The sequence below is a fragment of the Hylobates moloch genome, unplaced genomic scaffold, assembly GCF_009828535.3.
Source record: "Hylobates moloch isolate HMO894 unplaced genomic scaffold, HMol_V3 SCAFFOLD_1, whole genome shotgun sequence".
Classification (NCBI taxonomy): domain Eukaryota; kingdom Metazoa; phylum Chordata; class Mammalia; order Primates; family Hylobatidae; genus Hylobates; species Hylobates moloch.
This window is the reverse complement of record NW_026652276.1, coordinates 64,217,589-64,237,580: the sequence shown is the minus strand read 5'-3', so window position 1 is coordinate 64,237,580 and position 19,992 is coordinate 64,217,589. Positions and strand designations below refer to the sequence as shown.

The window sequence follows — 19,992 nt, the reverse complement described above, 5'->3', positions numbered from 1 at the left end:
CCAAAGAAGCATAACTTATCATAAGATAGTATCAGACAAAGCTAAACTGGGGAACATTATAAAAATTAATGACCTATAATCTTCTAAAGTGTCAGGGTCCTGAAAGTCAAGGAAAGACAGGAATGGTTCCAGATTGAAGACAACTAAAGAGATGAACTAAATGCAGTACTTGATTTTGGACTGGATTCTTTTATTATAAATTACATTGGAACATTTGACAAAACTTGAACATGGTCTAAGGATTAGATCATAGCAATGTGCTGATGTTAACTCCCTGATCTTGAGTAATTGTGTTCTGATTAAATAGGAGAATATCCTCGTCTATAGGAAAAGATACACTAAAGTATGGGGGTAATACAGCATCAGGTCAGCAACTTACTCCCAAACTGTTCAAATAACAAAAGTTCTTTGTCCTCTTTCTGTAAGTTTTCTGTATGTTTAACATGGCTTCAAAATGCAAATTGTTTTTCACAAAAATGCAAAACTAAACGTACATTAAGTTACAGCAGACTCTCACAGATATTTGTCACATAATGCCATTTTCCTTGGTCACAGGTTTAGCTACAGAACAATATCTTGCCAGTCTTTCACATGAGAAAAACTAGTTATCGAAGACAATTGTCTATAAAAACTTTAATAATACCACTGGTCAATGCAGAGATATAAAGGCCTAGCCCTGTTGCCCCAATTCAAGGCATCTTTGATGGGTCATCCCTGCTTCAGAACATCCCAAAGGGCTAAGGGTTTCACTGAGAATCCATCAATCCATCACGGCTCCACTTCTCTGCCAGTCCCTTCCCTTTCCTTGCCTTTCCTGTCCTAGGTGATGATCCTTGGAGCATGCCTAATGAACCTCCTGCCTGCTCATCTCTGACTCACAGTCTGCCTCTCTGAAAGCCTACCTGTGCCATCTCGCTAACTGATTTCTCTCTGGAGTTACAAAGGACTATTATTTTTCAACTTTTTGACTATTAAATAGGGCTATAATTTATAACATTAAAATTTTATGAGCTTCTCTTTGCGTGCTCCACTTTCCCTCTCTTGATCAAACAGCATGAAGTGGAAAGATACAGAGACTGAGAATGGGAACAGAAAAAGCCTAAGCGGAAGCCAGAGTCTGTCTTGGGAAGGCAAGTTAAGGTGTAGGACAAGTTTGTCTGGTCCACCACCCTTTTCTTTGCTATTTTCTCCTTCTTTCAACCCCTGCCTCCTAGTGATTCCTGTGTTCTATGCATTCATATTGCATGGCTCCTCCCTTCTCAGAAGAGTAACTCATCCTTACTGGAGCTGACTTGCCTTACTTAGTCAATTCCAGCTACTATAACAGACTACAATAAACTGGGCAGCTTAAACAATAGATATTTTTTACAGTTCTGGAGGCTAGGAAGTCCAAGATAAAAGTGCTGGCAGATCTAGTGTCTAGAGAGGACACACTTCCTGGTTTGCAGATGGCCATCTTCTCCACATATCCTCCTGTGGCAGGGAGCAGAGAAAGAAGAGGAAGGGGATGGGGAGACAGAAAAAGAGAGAACAAGCTCTTCTCCTTAAAAAGGCACTAATCCCGCTCCACCCTCAGGACCTAATTACTTCCCAAAGACCCCACCTCCAAATACTATCACTTTGGGAGTTAGGATTTCAACATATGAGTTTTTCAGGGGACATAAACATTTAGTTCATAATAGGATTTAATGTGTCATTCTCCTTAAAGAGTTTGCAGTAGAAAGAAACTGCGTGTTTTGTTTGTTTGTTTGTTTGTTTGTTTTGAGACGGAGTCTTGCTCTGTCGCCCAGGCTGGAGTGCAGTGGCGCAATCTCGGCTCACTGCAAGCTCCGCATCCCGGGTTCACGCCATTCTCCTGCCTCAGCCTCCGAGTAGCTGGGACTACAGGCGCCCCCCACTGCGCCCGGCTAATTTTTGTATTTTTAGTAGAGACAGGGTTTCACCGTGGTCTCGATCTGCTGACCTCGTGATCCGCCCGCCTCGGCCTCCCAAAGTGCTGGGATTACAAGCGTGAGCCACCGAGCCCGGCTTTTGTTTTGTTTTTTTAAGGCTTATTCCATTCAAAACATACCTAGAGATTGGTGGAAGGAAGATAATGAATCTGTTGGCATTAGTAAGATAGATGGTTTTGGTACTCTCCTGAATCATCCGTGTAGGCAGTTGTCTTCTTCATTTACACGTAAATTGAAGTTCTCTTATAATAAGTCCTTGGGGGAAATATCTGGGAAAAGCTAGTATTTGGAACTATTCCTATTTGAAAAATTGCTATAAATCCTTTACCCCAGGCATTAGCAGATTAAATCATTTTTTGCAGAAAGAGACTGAGATTTAATTCTTATGACACAAATTAGCTCTATTTTGTTTGTTAACATCTATTTTTATCAGACCATAGGCATTAGAAATCAATGTTTAAGTTAAGAAAACTGTATCTTTAGGGATGTCAGATGTAAAATTCTGCCTAATTAAGCAGTCCGGATATTACTAATTTTTTTTTACTTTTTCAAGTAATATAAATGTGATATGCTATCTGTATTATGAAACAAACACTGTTTTTCCATTTTTTCTTCTACTGAGAAAAATATTGTTTAAATGTTACAGCTTAATGCTTCAGGATCTTGTCTAAACAGAAACATTAAGCATGTTGATTTGTGTTTTCCTAATTATCTCCCTTCTATTTTTAAAGTTGGTCCTTTATCAGCCATTTTTCAGTCTTTACACACGTGCCCTTGTTTTTTGACAAGATGTCAAAGTGATAGCAAATGGCTCCACCATGGTAAGTAGCTTCCTGTGTGCTGCTGATGAGCTGAGATAGTGCACTGCACTCTAGCCTGAATAACAGAGCGAGACTCCATCTCAAAACAACAAAAAACAAACAAACAAACAGAAAGCAATTCATTCAGATAAAGAGACTTAGAAACCACAGATCAATTTTGGCCTGTACAGGTAACTAAATTGCCTTTCAGAAAGGTTGTACCAGATGATATTCCCATAGCAGTGTATAAGAGTAGCTGTTTTCATATCTTCACTAACACTGAATTTTATAATTATTCACAATCTTTGGTGAATGACAAAAAAACCCACAATATTTCATTTTTCCCAATTAAAAATTATTTATTGCATTTCCTCATTATGTAACTCTGTAATGTTCATTACAGAAAAATAGCAAATCAAAGATTTTAAAAAGTAACCATAACACAAAGGCCAACAGATAATCAGCATTAACACATTCTTTGTATGCATAGACATTATCTGTTATGACTTTTACTTTTGATGTCATGCTTATGTTTGATATTTTACCTATATTTTCTTCTAATGATTATAAGAATGTATTTAACTAAAAAAATTTTAATTGTAAATCATACTAACATAAAATTCACCATCTTAACTATTCAGTAGTGTTAAGGATATTCACACGGTTGTGCAACCAATTTCCACAACCTCTGTCTTACAAAACTGAAACTCTATGTCCATTAAACAAAAATTCCCCACTTCCTCTCTCTCCAGCCCTCAACCACTACCCTTCTACTTTGTTTCTATGAACCTGACCACTCTACATATTTTGTAGGTAAGTGATGTAAGTGGAATCACACAGTGTCTGTCTGTTTGTGATTGGCTTATTTCACATAGCATAATGCCTTCAAGGTTCATTCTTATTCTAGCAGGTGTCATAATGTCCTCAAGGTTCATTCTTATTCTAGCATGTGTCATAATTCCTTTGTCTTTAATGCTGAATAATATTCCATTGCATGTATATACTACATTTTCTTTATCCATTCATCGATGGACACTTGGGTTGTTTCTCCACTTTGGCTATTGTGAAATAATCCTGCTGATAACATGAGTGTACAACTATTTCTTCAAGACTTTGCTTGCAATTCTTTTGGATATATACCCAGAAGTAGAATTGGTGGATCATATGGTAGTTCTATTTTTAATTTTTTGAGGAATCACCATACTGGTTTCCGCAGTAGCTGCACCATTTTGCATTCCTACCAACGGGGTTTCAATTTCTCTACATCCTCATCAACACTGTTTTTAATATAGTAGCCATCCATCCTGATGGGTGTGAAGTGATAATTTAAATGTCTTCTCCCTCTTTCTCTCTCTATGCTTGAATCTGCTTCTCTCTGATTTTTAGCTTTATGATTTTGGGTCTGCCATCTGTGTAAGACTGGAAACATGGCCTGTGATGGATCCAAACTTAGCCTCATAGCTTAGCAACCAAACAGAAAGGAAGTGCTTCCTCCTGGCCCCAGTTTGGAAAATCTCTGGGAAGGAGACTGATTGGCATAGACTAACTCATACATGCACCCCTTGGACCAATCACAATGGCCAAGTGATTAGCCCTTCTTGAGTCATATGCATATCTCTTCAGGGGCTGGGAGTTGTATCAGTAACAGGATGGAACCTCCAATTCAGAGCAAGGGGAGGATGAACATTTTCCCAAATGTGGGGTGGGGTAAGTAGGAAAAATATAGCCATTTGGAGAAGCATTGTGAACTGGGTGGTCAACGCAATGTATGTCTACTACACATTTGAAATCTTGATGGTTAGAGTTTGCTTTCTTCATTTTCTCATTGTCTGATTTTCCTCTTCTTTTCCCAAGAGATTTGAAAGGGAAGCAGAGTGCGCCAATGAATGAGTTCCTTTATCCCAGGCAAGGCCTAGTATTTGATGAGAGATGTCTTCTAAGAGAGTTTTTAAATAGAAATTGTGTATTCACCTGCAGCATTTCAAAATTTATATGTTTGTACTCTTGTTCAAGAATTTTTAAATTCTATTTTCCCTGAGAAGGTCAAATATTACATACCATCTGTTTCTGTGAACAGAAGAGTGCATTTTCTGATTAACAGAGCTTTTTGCAACTAGGAAAATAAGACTGTTTTTAGGTATCATGATTTAAAGCCCTCGCAGTAGGAAACCAAATTATATAGTTTACAGTGAAATGAAATGGAAATTCATCCCTTGCTATTGCCATATAAAAGTTATATTTAAATGTAATACCTTAATATATTTTACTTCCTTAAAAAAGAAACAAAATTTAGTTTTATGACAAGGAAATTTCTATTATCTTTTTCACTATTAACATAATTTTAAAAATAACTTGATGTTAACACTTTTCTATGAATCAGAAATAATAAATTTTGGCCAGGCATGGTGGCTCATGCCTGTAATCCCAGACCTTTGGGAGGCCAAAGCTGATGGATCACTTGAGGTCAGGAGTTCGAGACCAGCCTGGCCAACATGGCTAAACCCAGTCTCTACTAAAAATACAAAAATTAGCCAGGCGTGGTGGCACGGGCCTATAATCCTAGCTACTCAGGAGGCTGAGGCAAGAGAATCACTTGAACCCAGGAGGTGGAGGCTGCAGTGAGCTGAGATCGTGTCATTGCACTCCAGCCTGGGCAACAGAGCAGTACTCCATCTTAAGAAAAAGAAAAAGAAAGAAAAGAAAAGAAAGAAATAATAAATTTCTTTAAATTTATTTCTCTTCAAATGTATAAAGGTATTTAACCCTTTATTCTGAAACCCTAAATTTTCAAAGTCACAAAATCATGATAATGATTCATCTAAATTGACTTGTGGAAAAAGAGGCACAGGAAAGAACCTCCTCAATGTCTTCCAGAGTGTCCATAATGGAACAGGAGAATAAGCTTAGACTTTCTGAATGTCCCCATTCTGTTCTGGATCATTTTGATTGCAGTTTTATTAAGACTTGTACCTCACCTCCTTGGCCAGGTGCAGTGGCTCGCACCTGTAAGCCCAGCACTTTGGGAGGCCAAGGCAGGAGGCAGGAGGACTGCTTGAGGCCAGGAGCTCAAGATCAGCCTGGGCAACATAGCAAGGCCTTATCTGTACAAAATAATTTAAAAATTAACTGGGCATGATGGCAAGTGCCTGTAGCCACAGCTACCTGGGAGGCTGAGGCAGAAGAACCGCTTGAGCCCAGGAGTTCAGGCTGCAGTGAGCCATGATTGACTGCAACACTGCTCTCCAGCCTGTGTGACACAGTAAGACCCTCTCTCAAAAAAAAAAATAAAATAAATTGTACCTCTTCTAAATATTAAGCAAAATTAGCATAATTAGTGTGAGATTTTAGATGAACAATTTATTAAACTATAAGACAGCATAATGATATAATAATGCCTTCCTAGATAAAGGAAAATAACTAATCAAATAATCAGTATAGTAGGAGATATTTATCATTTAATTATAGATTCAATGTAATGGTGATTGAAATTATAAATTTCGTAACTGTTACTTAAGATGTTAATCACAGATTAAACCTCTGGTGAAACCCGATGGAAATGTCTGAAATATTATATAACAAAAGAGCTATTCATAATAGGGTGAGCTGTGAGCATTTTTTGTTGTTGAAAATATGTTCCTTGTGTTGCTTGTTTATACTTCTATATTTTAAAAACAAATTTTGGCTACTAGAACAAAATATTTCAACAGCTACCACAAAGCAAATAATACACAAATAAAGGATGCTGATAAATGACTGATTTGCATTTTTCTTTTTGAAGTTATCAATTCCTCAAGGAACTGTGACTTTTGCATCTTACTCATCTCTCTGTGATCAGGACCTAACACACTACCTGGATTATGAAGGTCCTTGGTAAAGGTGTTGAATGAAAGGCAGAAAGAAAAGTACTAAAAAGAAAGGAAGGAAATGGGGAGGAAGGGAAGAGAGTGAAGTGGGGAAAGAGGGAAGGAGGGAGAGAAGGAAAAAGACTCTAAACTCCTTATGAGTTTCACTTTTGTCGTGAGTCATATGTAACTGAATAGAGAAGCACCTCAGAGTTCCCAAACCCCAGGGGCGAGGGGTGAGGGGAAAGGGGAATTTTAGAGGGCCAGGAGGCCAGAAGGCACCATAATTCTGCTTCTGGGAACTTCTATGTGCTGAGTCTCCACTGAAGACAACGGTGTAAGTAACTAGTGACAGAAAAATAGGAGGAATCTAAAATCTGTCCACAACTTGGTCTTTCTTCAAAATGATTCCTTCAGAAATGAATTTCCACCAATCTCCAAAGCCAGAATAGTAAGAGAATGGAGGTCATCATTCCCAACTCCTCCCCCTTCTTCACTTGTAAATCTAATTATTTTATGTTATGTTGTTTTATTTTACTTGTATTATGGTAAGAACACTTCACACAAAATCTGTTCTCTTAACAAAATTTTAAGTTCATGATAATTCATCTTGCCTAACTGAAATTTTATACTCATTGAACAGACCCTCCCACCCTCAGCCCCTGGCAACCACTATTCTCTTCTCTGCTTCTACAAGTCAACTATTCTAGGTGCCTCACATAAAAGAAATTATGCAGCATTTGCCTTTTTGTGACTTGCTTATTTCACTTAGTGTAATATCTTCCCGGCCATCTATGTTGTCACAAATGACAGGATTTCCATCTTTTTTAAGGTTAGTCTTCCATTGTATGTTACGTACCACATTTTCTTTATCTACCTTTCTTTCTCTTTCTTTCTTTCTTTCTCTCTCTCTCTCTCTCTCCCTCTCTCTCTTTCTTTTGACAAGGTCTTGTTCTGTCACTCAGGCTGGAGTGCAGTGGTGCAATCATGGTTCACTGCAACCTCTGCTTCCTGTGCTAAAGGGATCCTCCCACTTCAGCCTCTTGAGTAGCTGAAACTACAGGCACACACCATCACACCCAGCTAATTTTTAGGTGTTTTTGTTTTTGGGTTTTTTTTTTTTTTTTTTTTTTTTTTTTGTGGTGACAAAGTCTTGCCACGTTGCCCAGGCTGGTCTTGAACTTCTGAGCTCAAGCAGTCCACCTGCCTCAACTTCCCAAAGTGCTGGGAATACAGGCTTGAGACACCTTGCCCAGTCCACTCATCTTTCAGTGGACATTTAGGTGGTTTCTATCTAATCATTCCCTATTGAATCGATTTTCCAAATGCCTATTAAACCTATCTCCTTTGATTCTGATCTTTCATCTTTGATGTTACAACAGGGTATATATCCTGAGAACTTTACTGAATTTCTAAATTTGTAAATATTCCCCAAGTATGCAGATTATCCCATAAAGTATGTTTTAATTCATTCAGGCTATTATAACAAAATACCATAAAGTGGTTAGCTTACAACAACAGAAATCTATCTTTCCCAGTTCTGGAGGCTGGGAGGTCCAACTTCAAGGCAGATTTGAAGGGCTCATCTTCTGGCTCATAGATGCTGCCTTCTTGCTGTGTTCTCAAATGGTTGAAGGGGCAAGGAGTTTCTCTCAGGCTGCTTTTGTAAGGGCACTGTATTAGTCCATTTCCCATTCTCACACTGCTATATAGAAATACTTCAAAATGGGTAATTTATAAAGAAAAGAGGTTTAATTGGCTCACGGTTCTGCAGGCTGTACAGGAAGCACAGTGGCATCAGCTTCTGGGGAGGCCTCAGGGAACTTGGAATCATGGTGAAGGCAAAGTGGGAGCCACAATTCACATGGCCAGTGCAAGAGGAAGAGAGAGAGAAGGGGGAGATGCTACACACTTTTAAACAACCAGATCTCACTGTAACTCACCTACTCACTATCACAAGAACGGTACTGAGAAAATGGCGCTAAACCATTAATGAGAAACAACCCCCATGATCTGATGACCTCCCACAAGGCCCCACCTCCAACATTGGGGATTACAGTTAAACATGAGATTTGGTGGGGCCACAGATCGAAACCATACATATCAGGCACTTATCCCATTCTTGAGCGCTCCACCCGCATGACCTAATAACCTCTCAAAGGTCCGACCCCACAATGCCATCAATCACCTGATGTTAGGATTTTAACATACAGTATGAATTTTGGGAGGACCCAAACATTCAGACCATAGCAAAGTATAACTGAAAAATTTAAATGCCTGTATCAGATTCTTAATGATAAATAAAGAATTTTGGTTCATTTATAACCTCTTAGCACTAATGTTAATAATAAAATAAATTGAATTCTACATTCCACTACATCATTATTATAACACTACTATGTACATCCTGAATCTGTATACGTGATGGGAAATATCCTTGCTAAAATGCATACAATGCCTTCTTTAGTTTTGTTTTTGTTTTGATACGAAGTCTCGCTCTGTCGCCTAGGCTGGAGTGCAATGGCACAATCATGGCTCACTGCAACCTCCGCCTCCCAGGTTCAAGAGATTCTCCTGCCTCTAATGCCCTGCTAGGATTACAGGTGCGCACCACCACACCCGGCTAATTTTTGTATTTTTAGTAGAGACGGGGTTTCACCATGTTGGTCAGGCTGGTCTCAAACTCCTGACCTCCTGATCTGCCTGACTCAGCCTCTCAAAGTGCTGGGATTATAGGCGTGAGCCACCGCACCTGGTTATGCCTTCTTATTAGTTACCTGACTCATATCATACCCATCCAAATAGCAGATTAAAAAATTTCATAGCACTGTGTTGGAAAGGACAGGAAAAACTGACACTCTCACCCTTCTAAATATAAACTGGTACAAGCACTTCAAAAGACAATTTAGCAATATTTATCAAAATGTTAAAAGCATACACCCATGGACTGTTAGCATTTCCACTTCTAGGAATTTAATCTGTAATATACTTGCATATCTATGAAATATGTATGTGTTAGAATACACAATATATTAGCCAACAATTATAAACAAACTAGCCATTGATAGGGAACTATGATGATTAATTTTAAGTTGCTGGGCCACAGTGCCCAGATGTTTGGTTAAACATTATTCTGACGTTTTGGTGAGGGTGTTTTTGGATGAGATTTAATATTTAAATTTGTGAACTCTGAGCAAAGAAGACTGTGCTCCATATCATGGGTGGGCCTCATCTAATCAACTGAAGACCTGAATAGAACAAAGACTGACCTTCCCAAGCAAGAAGGAATTCTGCCAGCAGTTGGCCTTCAGATTAGAACTGCAACACCGGCTCTTCCCTGGGTCTCCAACTTACTACCTCACCCTGCAGATTTGGGAATTGCCAGCATCTGTAATTCCCTTAAAAGAAAATTTTATATGTATACACATGTCCTCTTCATTTTGTTTCTCTGGAGGACCCTGACTAATACAAGAACTGATCAAATAAGTTATGGTGCATCATTTAATGGAATACTATGAAAACGTTAAAAAGGAACATGGTATTTCTATGGGCATTAATATGGAATATTTTCCCAGAGGTGTTCTTCAATTAAAAAAATCCAGTATAGAACATGTGTACAGTGATACTGTTTATAATTTCTACCCATTCATTAGCTTCTTTGCATTGAACAGCTCTGGAAAGGAAAAAAAACTGGTAATAGTGTATCCTCCAGGGAGAAGAGCTGGACACTTGGCAGCAGCAAAGAAAAAGAGCTATCTTTTTTACTTTATCCTTTTTTATCTACCATAAAGTGCTTGCATCAACTATTCAAAAAAAACTGATTGTTTAAAAATACTGTATTCTTATTTTAGCTTCAACCAAATGTGTTTTTCATTGTCTGTTCCTTATTTTGTGCCTTTTAAAAGGGTTGAGTGAGAAAAAATAGTATTTTAGATCATGTTAAAAACAAAATTTTTGAGTGTGAATTATATTAGTATGTGTTATAGCATGCAATAATTTTTACATTCTACATTTGAAACAGTATTATAATCATTTTAATGTATCAAACTAGTATGTGTATTAACTACGATATAAATGTATATTACAAATGCATGTTTTCTATGAAATTACATATTTGTAATTTAAAGGCTGAGGCATTAAAATACAAACAACAGTTACATTACCTACTTTTACAAGCTCCATGTTTATTTCATCTTCCTGAATTATTACCATAAATTTATTTTAGCTATTTTATCTTTAAAAATGTTTAATAGAACTTTAAAAAAATATCATCTTAAACCCAGTAATACCTGTTGGAGAAAAGTGTCAGATGAAATTCACCAAAACATGTTGTCAAATGCTTCCCACACACAAATGATACCTGTCATCTCTCCACTGCCATATTACTATAACTCAGTCAAGTAGGTGGTGGATCACAAAAATTCCATTTTCTATCTAACATAAACAGATACTGAATTTTAATCTAGTGAAGAACAATTCATTCTGAAAAAGAAATTCCCAATTATCTTTCTGACACCCAAAGTAACTTCTTTTTAAAAATGCTTAGCCAAAGTATACTTCTAAAGGCAATTGTGAAACTTCTGTGAGTCATGAAAATATTGTCAATGCTATATAATTATTGCTATTATTAAAGTCATCTTGGCTAAAACGTCAGAAGACCACTTAATTAGACTTTTTAAAAAAGTATTGTTTTAAACCAACCAAGGAGAATAAGAGTAATTGAAATATATGAGCACCTGTTAATGAGCAAGGTATTTGGGATCCAATAATCTACAATTACCAAATGACGTGTCTATTAAAAAGTTACTGGCCTCACACATTCTTTACAGTATACAAGCATTCAGCACTCTTTATGTAACAATGTGTGTCACAAGCCTTTAATGCTCACATATGCCCAGTTAAATTAATGTACCCTTCCTAGATGGCTCATCTGGACAATTTTATGTGCCAAAAGAGAAAATAAACAACAGGGGAGGAAAGGCAGGAAGATGGAACGGGTAACGCAGCCTGTTACAATTTATCAGGATTTGAGACACAATTACTTCATTTTAAATATTGCTGGAGGAAATAAAAATCCCAGCACTTTTACTATTCTTGCTAGCTTCTCTTTAAATATCTTTGTTCAGTAATCACTATACTATTTCTTTTGCCCCATTTTATGAGAGGAGATTAGCAGTAGCTCCTAATCTTAACCAAAATGTCTAATCCTTCTTTGGTTGGGTGGACATGTGTTATTTCCCATCCAGTATCCATTTCTCCTTTTCCCTATAAACAGCCCTTAAATTTGGGGGGGTCAGGGGAGTGGGGGACAGTCCATTCCAAGCTGTTTAAATGTGATTTGCCTTAATGCTAACTGCGGTGTGAGCCCAACTGGCCCACACTAATCAGTTTGACCCCATCCTATTGAAACATTCTGATTGGTTTAGGGAGAGCAATGTATATGTTCACTCTTACATAATCATTTTGTAGGTAACAACTTTATTGTATTATCTTATTGTTCGTAATAGTCAGTTTTCTTGGATTTTCCAAATATATAATCATATAATCTTCAAATTATGATAATTATACCCCATCTTACTTTTTTTTGTCTCTAATTGAATTTGGCTAGTACCTCTAGGATAATCTTAAATTATCATGTGTTAAACCTCTAGAATATCCTTGACTTGTCCTGACTTTGATGAGGATGCTTCTAGTATTTACCCATTCAGCATAATGCTAGCTTTCGGGTTTAGGTAACTATGTCTTACCATGTCAACGACGTTTCCTTTTATTCCTATTATTTTGTTGGGAACTTAATTTTCTTAAACCAACAGTAACTGTTGAATGTTATCAAATACGTTTTTGATAGAAATAGAATATAGAATATATTCTATTAGATTATATTGTAATATAGATATAGAATATAGGTAGAATATAGAAACTATATTATGACTTTTTTCTCCTTATATCCATTATAGCACTGAATCACTCAATTTTAAATTATCCTTGCATTTTAAAAATAAACCTTACTTGGGCTTATAATTTTACTATGCTGCTAAATACTACTGCAGTTTTTTGTTTTTGTTTTGTTTAGAAACGTTGCATCCATAGTCATAAATGAGATTGCTTTGTGTGGCTTTTTAAATGCAAATATTGCGTTATTAAAATAATTTAAGCCAGGCGTGGTGGCTCATACCTGTACTCTCAGCACTTTGAGAGGCCAAGGTGTGTCCGGAATTGGTGGGTTCTTCGTCTCACTGACTTCAAGAATGAAGCTGCAGACCCTCGCGGTGAGTGTTACAGTTCTTAAAGGCGGCGTGTCCGGAGTTTGTTCCTTCTGATGTTCTGACGTGTTTGGAGTTTCTTCCTTCTGGTGGGTTCGTGGTCTGGCTGGCTCAGGAGTGAAGCTGCAGACCTTCGCGGTGTTACAGCTCTTAATGTGGCGCATCTGGAGTTGTTCGTTCCTCCGGATGGGTTCGTGGTCTCGCTGGCTTCAGGAGTGAAGCTGCAAACCTTCGCAGTGAGTGTTACGGCTCATAAAGACAGTGTGGACTCGAAAAGTGAGCAGCAGCAAGATTTCTTGCAAAAAGTGAAAGAACAAAGCCTCCACACCTTGGAAGTGGACCCGAGGGGGTTGCCACTGCTGGCTCGGGCAGCCTGCTTTTATTCTCTTATCTGGCTCCATCCACATCCTGCTGATTGGTCCATTTTACAGAGAGCTGATTGGCTTGTTTTGACAGGGTGCTGATTGGTGCGTTTACAATCCCTGAGCTAGACACAAAAGTTCTCCACGTCCCCACTAGATTAGCTAGGTACAGAGTGTCCACACAAAGGTTCTCCAAGTCCCCACTAGAGTAGCTAGATACAGAGTGTCGACTGGTGCATTCAAAAACCCTGAGCTAGACACAGGGTGCTGATTGGTGTGTTTTCAAACCTTGAGCTAGATACAGAGTGCTGATTGGTGTATTTACAATCCTTTAGCTAGACATAAAGATTCTCCAAGTCCCCACCAGACTCAGGAGCCCAGCTGGCTTCACCCAGTGGATCCCGCACTGGGCTGCAGGTGGAGCTGCCTGCCAGTCCTGCTCCGTGCACCCGCACTCCTCAGCCCTTGGGTGATGGATGGGACTGGGCGCCGTGGAGCAGGGGCGGCGCTCGTCGGGGAGGCCCGGGCCGCACAGGAGCCCACGGAGAGGCGGAGGCTCAGGCATGGCGGTCTGCAGGTCCCGAGCCCTGCCCCGCGAGGAGGCAGCTAAGGCCTGACGAGAAATCGAGCGCAGCGCCGGTGGGCCAGCACTGCTGGGGGACCCAGTTCACCCTCCGCAGCCGCTGGCCCGGGTGCTAAGCCCCTCATTGCCCCGGACGGCAGGGCCGGCCGGCCGCTCCGAGTGCGGGGCCCGCCAAGCCCATGCCCACCCGGAACTCGCGCTGGCCTGCAAGCGCCGCGCGCAGCCCCGGTTCCCGCCCGCGCTTCTCCCTCCACACCTCCCCGCAAGCTGAGGGAGCCGGCTCCGGCCTGCTCAGGAAGGGGCTCCCACAGTGCAGCGGCGGGCTGAAGGGCTCCTGAAGTGCCGCCAAAATGGGACGGCGGGCTGAAGGGCTCCTGAAGTGCCGCCAAAATGGGACCCCAGGCAGAGGGGGCGCCGAGAGCGATTGAGGGCTGTGAGGGCTGCTGGCAGGCTGTCACCTCTCAATGGCAAGAGGACCTCTTGAGGCCAGAGCTTGAGACCAGCCTGGCCAACATAGTGAGTACACTGTCTCTACAAAAAATTTTGAGAAGTTAGCCACACACAGTGGCACCCACCTGATATGCCAGCTATTCTGGAGGAGAGACTGAGGTGGGAGGATTACTTGAGCCCGGGAGTTCAATGTTACAGTGAGCTATGATCACCCCACTCCACTGCAACCTGGATGACAGAGTAAGACCAGTCTCAGGGAGAGAGAGAGAGAGAGAGAGAGAGAGAGAAATTTAGAATGTTTCTTTCTTTTAATATACTTCGAAACAGTTTTAAAAGCTTTGGAATTGGGCCGGACGCGGTGGCTCACGTCTGTAATCCCAGCACTTTGGGAGGCCAAGGCGGGCAGATCACGAGGTCAGGAGATCGAGACCATCCTGGCTAACACGGTGAAACCCTGTCTCTACTAAAAATACAAAAAATTAGCCAGGTGCGGTGGCGGGCGCCTGTAGTCCCAGCTACTCCGGAAGCTGAGGCAGGAGAATGGCGTGAACCCGGGAGGCAGAGCTTTCAGTGAGCCGAGATAGCGCCACTGCAGTCTGGCCTGGGCGAAAGAGCGAGACTCCGTCTCAAAATAATGAAAATAAAAATAAAAGCTTTGGAATGTTCTGTTCCTTTATGAATTTTCTGTGAAACTACCTTATTCTATTGTGGAAACTGGTCCATTTGGATTTTCTGTCTCTTCTGGAGTCAGTTTTGGCAAATTATATGTATGTAACTATAGTACACCTAAATAATGTATTGAATAAGATAGTCCTTATTGTTGAAACAAAGACTATAACGTCACTTCAAAGTCGATTCATCTATTCATTCCTGTTTTCCATTTTATTTTCATAGATAATAACAGCTCTCTATAACGGGTGAGCAGGGTCACTGGATTCTTTGTCTACTTCTACATAAGCAAATATTTCTCCCTTTTCGTTTATCATTCTGTGTATTTGTACTTTCTCTATTTTTGTTGTTGTTAAGGTCACTTAACAGTTTATATTATATTGTTACTGTGTTCCTAAAAAATAGCTCTTGCATGTAGTTAATAGTTTTACTCTTTTTATGTTTTCGAAGTTATTAATATCTGACATCTCCATTAATTCTCTTCTCTTTCCCTTAGATTAATTGCTAGTTTGTTTTTTTAATTTATTAACTCATACGTCTTTCCTTTTTTATTAATGGAAGTATTTTACGTTAAAACATTACCCCGAGCATGGCTTTAGTACCTCATTGGTTCTGATATAGTTTTTCATAGTTATTTTCTATATAGCTTCTAATTACAGTTTGAATTTTACCTATTACTTAAGAGAGCTCCTACTTTTCACATTCCCAGGTAGTGATGGTAGAGGCTTTGTGTAATCTGGTATTGATATTAATTTCTACTCTTACCACATTTTGATCAGAGTGGCCCACCTTTTCCCTTCTGCCTCTTATTGAGATTTTCTTTATGGCTTAATACATGGTCAATTTTTATAAATTTCCTATGGATGCTTTAAGATATATTTGCTGTTTTAACAATATTTACTTAAATATAAATAATTTATTGTTTTAATCATAGGACTATTGGGCTGAGCGCCGTGGCTCACGCCTGTAATCCCAGCACTTCGGGAGGCCGAGGCGGGAGGATCACCTGAGGTCAGGAGTTTGAGGCCAGCCTGGCCAACATGGTAAAACCCTGTCTCTGCTAAAAATACAAAAATCAGCCAGGTGTGGTGGCATGTACCTGTAGTCCCAGCTACTAGGAAGGCTGAGGCTGGAGAATCACTTGAACCCAGGAGGTGGGGGTTGCAGTGAGCCGAGATCGTGCTACTGAACTCCAGCCTGGGTGAGATAGCGAGACTCCATCTCAAAATAATAATAATAATAATAATAATAATAATAATAATAATAATATATTTTTATTACCCCATATTGTTTTCCTCTTAGATAAATATATCCATTGCTTCCTGCTAGTCCTCTATAGATGTTTCTTGGGTTATCTTTTGTTTGGACTATGTTTTGTCATCTGATAGAATCATAAAGTGGCACTCAGGGGAACAATATGCATCTCAAAACTTTGTCATAATTATGCTTGTACACTTAAGCAACAATTAGATGACATCTTCGGATCACATCTTTTTTTCTTTGAAGACTTTCTAGTATTTAACATTGCTATGGAGAAGTCTAAGGTTAGCTTTATTTCTTCCTGGGTTAAATTATTTTATCTTTTTAAATGATTATTTTCATCTTTGAAGTTTAGCAACTTTATTTTTTTATCTAGTTTTATTGAGGTGTACTTCACAAATAAACCTTCAATGTAATTGAAGTTCACATTGAGAAACAATAATCACAATCAAGCTAATTAACGTATCCATCGCCTTATATAGTTACCAATTTCTTTTCTTTTTTTGTGGTGAGAACACTTAAGATCTGCCCTCTTAGCAAATTTCAAGCATAAAATGATGTATTGTTAATTATAGTCACTTTGTTGTGTATTAGAACTCCAGAGCTTATTCATTTTGCATAACTGAAATCTGTGCCCTTTGACAAACATCTTCCTATTTTCCCCTCCTCCAGCCCCTGGCAACCACTATTCTGTTCTCTGTTTCTGTGAGTTTTATTATTTTATATTCTACATGCAAGTGAGATCATGCAGTATCTGCCTTTGTGCATCTGGCTTATTTCATTTAGCATGTTTTCCAGGTTCATCCATGCTGTCACAAATCGCAGGATTTCCTTCTTTTATTCCCATTGAAAATAAATTTTTTTTAGATACAGGGTCTTGCTATGTTGCCCAGGCTGGAGTGCAGGAGCTCTTCACAGGCACAATCATAGAGTACTGCAGCCTCAAACTCCTGGGCTCAAGCGATCCTCCTACCTCGGCCTCCCAAATAGCTGGGATTACAGGCCTATGCCACCATGTCCAGCTGGATTTCTTTCTTTTTAAAGACTGAATAGTATTCCATTATATATATAATATATATGATGTACATTGTATATATAATGGAATATTATATAGGAATACATATATATACACAAATATATATAATGGAGTATTATATACGTAATGTATTACGTATATAATACTCCATTATATATATGCATTGAAACATATGTAATGGAATATATACATATAATATATAATGCACATACATTTTGATTGTTTCCATATCTTGACTATTGTTTCCATATCTTGACTATTGTGAATAATGCTGAAATGAACATGAAAGTTGCAGAAATCTCTTCAACATACTGATTTCATTTTGAATATATACCAAGAAGTGGGATTGCTGGATCATAAGGTAGTTCTGCTTTTCATTTTTCCATAACTGCTGTGCCAATTTACATTCCCACCAACAGTGTACAAGGGTTCTCTTTTCTCCACATTCTTGCCAACACTTATCTTCTTGTCTTTTTGATAATAGTGATTTTAACAGGTGTGAGGTGCTATCTCATTTTAGTTTTGATTTGTAATTTCCTGACGATTAGTAAAGTAGAACACCTTTTCATATGCTTGCTGGCTAAATTTATATCTTTTTAAAGAAATGTTTGTTCAGATCTTTTGACTATTTTTCAGTTGGGTTGCTTTTGTTTTCTGTTTTGTTTTTGCTATTTAGTTGTGTGAGTTTCTTATATATTTTGAATATCAGATACATAGTTCACAAATATTTTCTCTCATTCCATCGGCTGCATTTCCACTCTGTTGATTTTTTTTTTTTTTGCAGTGCATAAAATTTCTAGTTTAATGCAACCCTGCTTCTCTGTTTTTGCTTTTGTTGCCTCTTTGTGTCATCCAAAAAATTATTGCCCAGACCAATGTCAAGAAACTTTTCTCAATTTTTTTCTACTAGTAGTTTTATGGATTCTTCTAGTAGTGTAATGTTCAAGTCTTTGATCCATTTTGAGTTGAATTTTGTATTTGGTGTGAGATAAGAGTCCAATTTCTTCTGCACACGGATATCCAGTTTTTCCAATACCATTTATTAGAGACCATTCTTTCACCAATGTGTATTCTTGGCATCCTTGTCAAATATCTAGTTGACCATAGATGTGTGGATTTATTTCTGGGCACTCTATTTTGTTTCATTGGATTTCTATGTCTGTTTTTATGCTAGTATCATGCCATTTTAATTACTGTAGCTTTGTAATGTATTTCAAAATCAGAAAGTGTGATGCTTCTAGCTTTGTTCTTCTTGCTCAAGATACTTTGGCTATTCAGAGTTTTGTGGTTCCATGTGCATTTTAGAATTGCTTTTTCTATTAATGTAATAATTCCACTGGGATTTTGATAGAGGTTGCACTGAATCTGTAGATCATTTTGGATAGTATGAATATTTAAACATTATTAATTCTTACAAGGCATGAGCACAAGATCTTTCCATTTATCTGTGTCTTCTTGAATTTCCCTCATCAATGTTTTATAGTTTTCAATGTGCAAGTCTTTCACCTCTTTTGGTTTAAGTTAAGGAACTTAGTATATTGAAAAGAAGTGGTGAGAGCAAGCATCCTTGCCTTTCAACAGATCTTAGAGGGAAAGCTTTGAGTATAATGTTAGCTGTGGGCTTTTCATATATGATCCTTATTGTATTGAAGTAAGTTTCTTCTATACATATTTTGTTGAGAGTTTTTTTTTTTTTTTTTTGAGACAGAGTCTCACTCTGTCGCCCAGGCTGGAGTGCAGTGGCTCGATCTCGGCTCACTGCAAACTCCGCCTCCCAGGTTCATGCCATTCTCCTGCCTCAGCGTCCTGAGTAGCTGGGACTACAGGCACCTGCCACTACGCCCAGCTATTTTTTTGTATTTTTAGTGGAGACGAGGTTTCACCGTGTTATCCAGGATGGTCTTGATCTCCTGACCTTGTGATCCGCCCACCTCGGCCTCCCAAAGTGCTAGGATTACAGGCGTGAGCCACCGCACCCGGCCTTGCTGAGAGTTTTAAAAACAAATGGATGTTGAATTTTGGCAAATGCTTTATCTGTGTCTATTGAGATGATCGTGAGGGTTTTTTTCCTTTCATTTTATTAATGCGTTGTATGACATTGATTGATTTGCATAACTTGAACCATCTATGAATCCCAAGGATAAATGTCACTTGGTCATGGTCTATAATCTTTTCAATGTGCTATTTAATTCAGTTTTGTAGTATTTTCTTTCTTTTCTTTTTTTTTTCTTTTGAGACGGATTCTTGCTCTGTCACCAGGCTAAAGTGCAGTGGTGCGTTCTTGGCTCACTGCAACATCCACCTCGGGTTCAAGCAATTCTCCTGCCTCAGCCTCCCAAGTAGCTGGGACTACAGGTACACACCACCACACCCAGTGAATTTTTGTATTTTTAGTAGAGATGGGATTTCACCATGTTGGCAAGGATGATCTCAATCTCTTGACGTCGTGATCCTCCCACCTCGGCCTCTCAAAGTTCTGGAATTACAGGCACGAGCCACTGTGCCCGGTCGTTTAATAGTATTTTCTTGAGGATTTTAGCATCTATGTTAATCAGGGATATTGGCCCGTATCTTGCTTTCCTTGTAATGTTTGTGTCTGGTTTTGGCATCAGGGTGATGCTAGCCTCATAAAATGAGTTTCAAAGTGTTATCTCTGCTCTTTTTTGGAAGAGTTTTACAAAAATTGATATTAATTATTTTTGAATGTTTGGTAAAACTCACCAACAATGCTATCTGGTCCTGTGCTTTTCTTTTTGGGAGGTTTTTGATTGTGAG

The 19,992-nt window shown here is 38.9% G+C and overlaps 1 protein-coding gene across 1 annotated transcript in view; it reads left to right on the top strand.

The window, feature by feature from the left end:
• Positions 1-14,203: 14,203 nt before the first annotated feature.
• The window catches only part of OSBPL6 (oxysterol binding protein like 6), a 237,049-nt gene continuing 231,260 nt past the window's right edge, over positions 14,204-19,992 (top strand). Inside the window, exon 1 of the mRNA XM_058440763.1 lies at positions 14,204-14,318. The gene's annotated coding sequence lies outside the window, so the exon portion shown is untranslated. The remainder of the gene's footprint in view (positions 14,319-19,992) is intronic.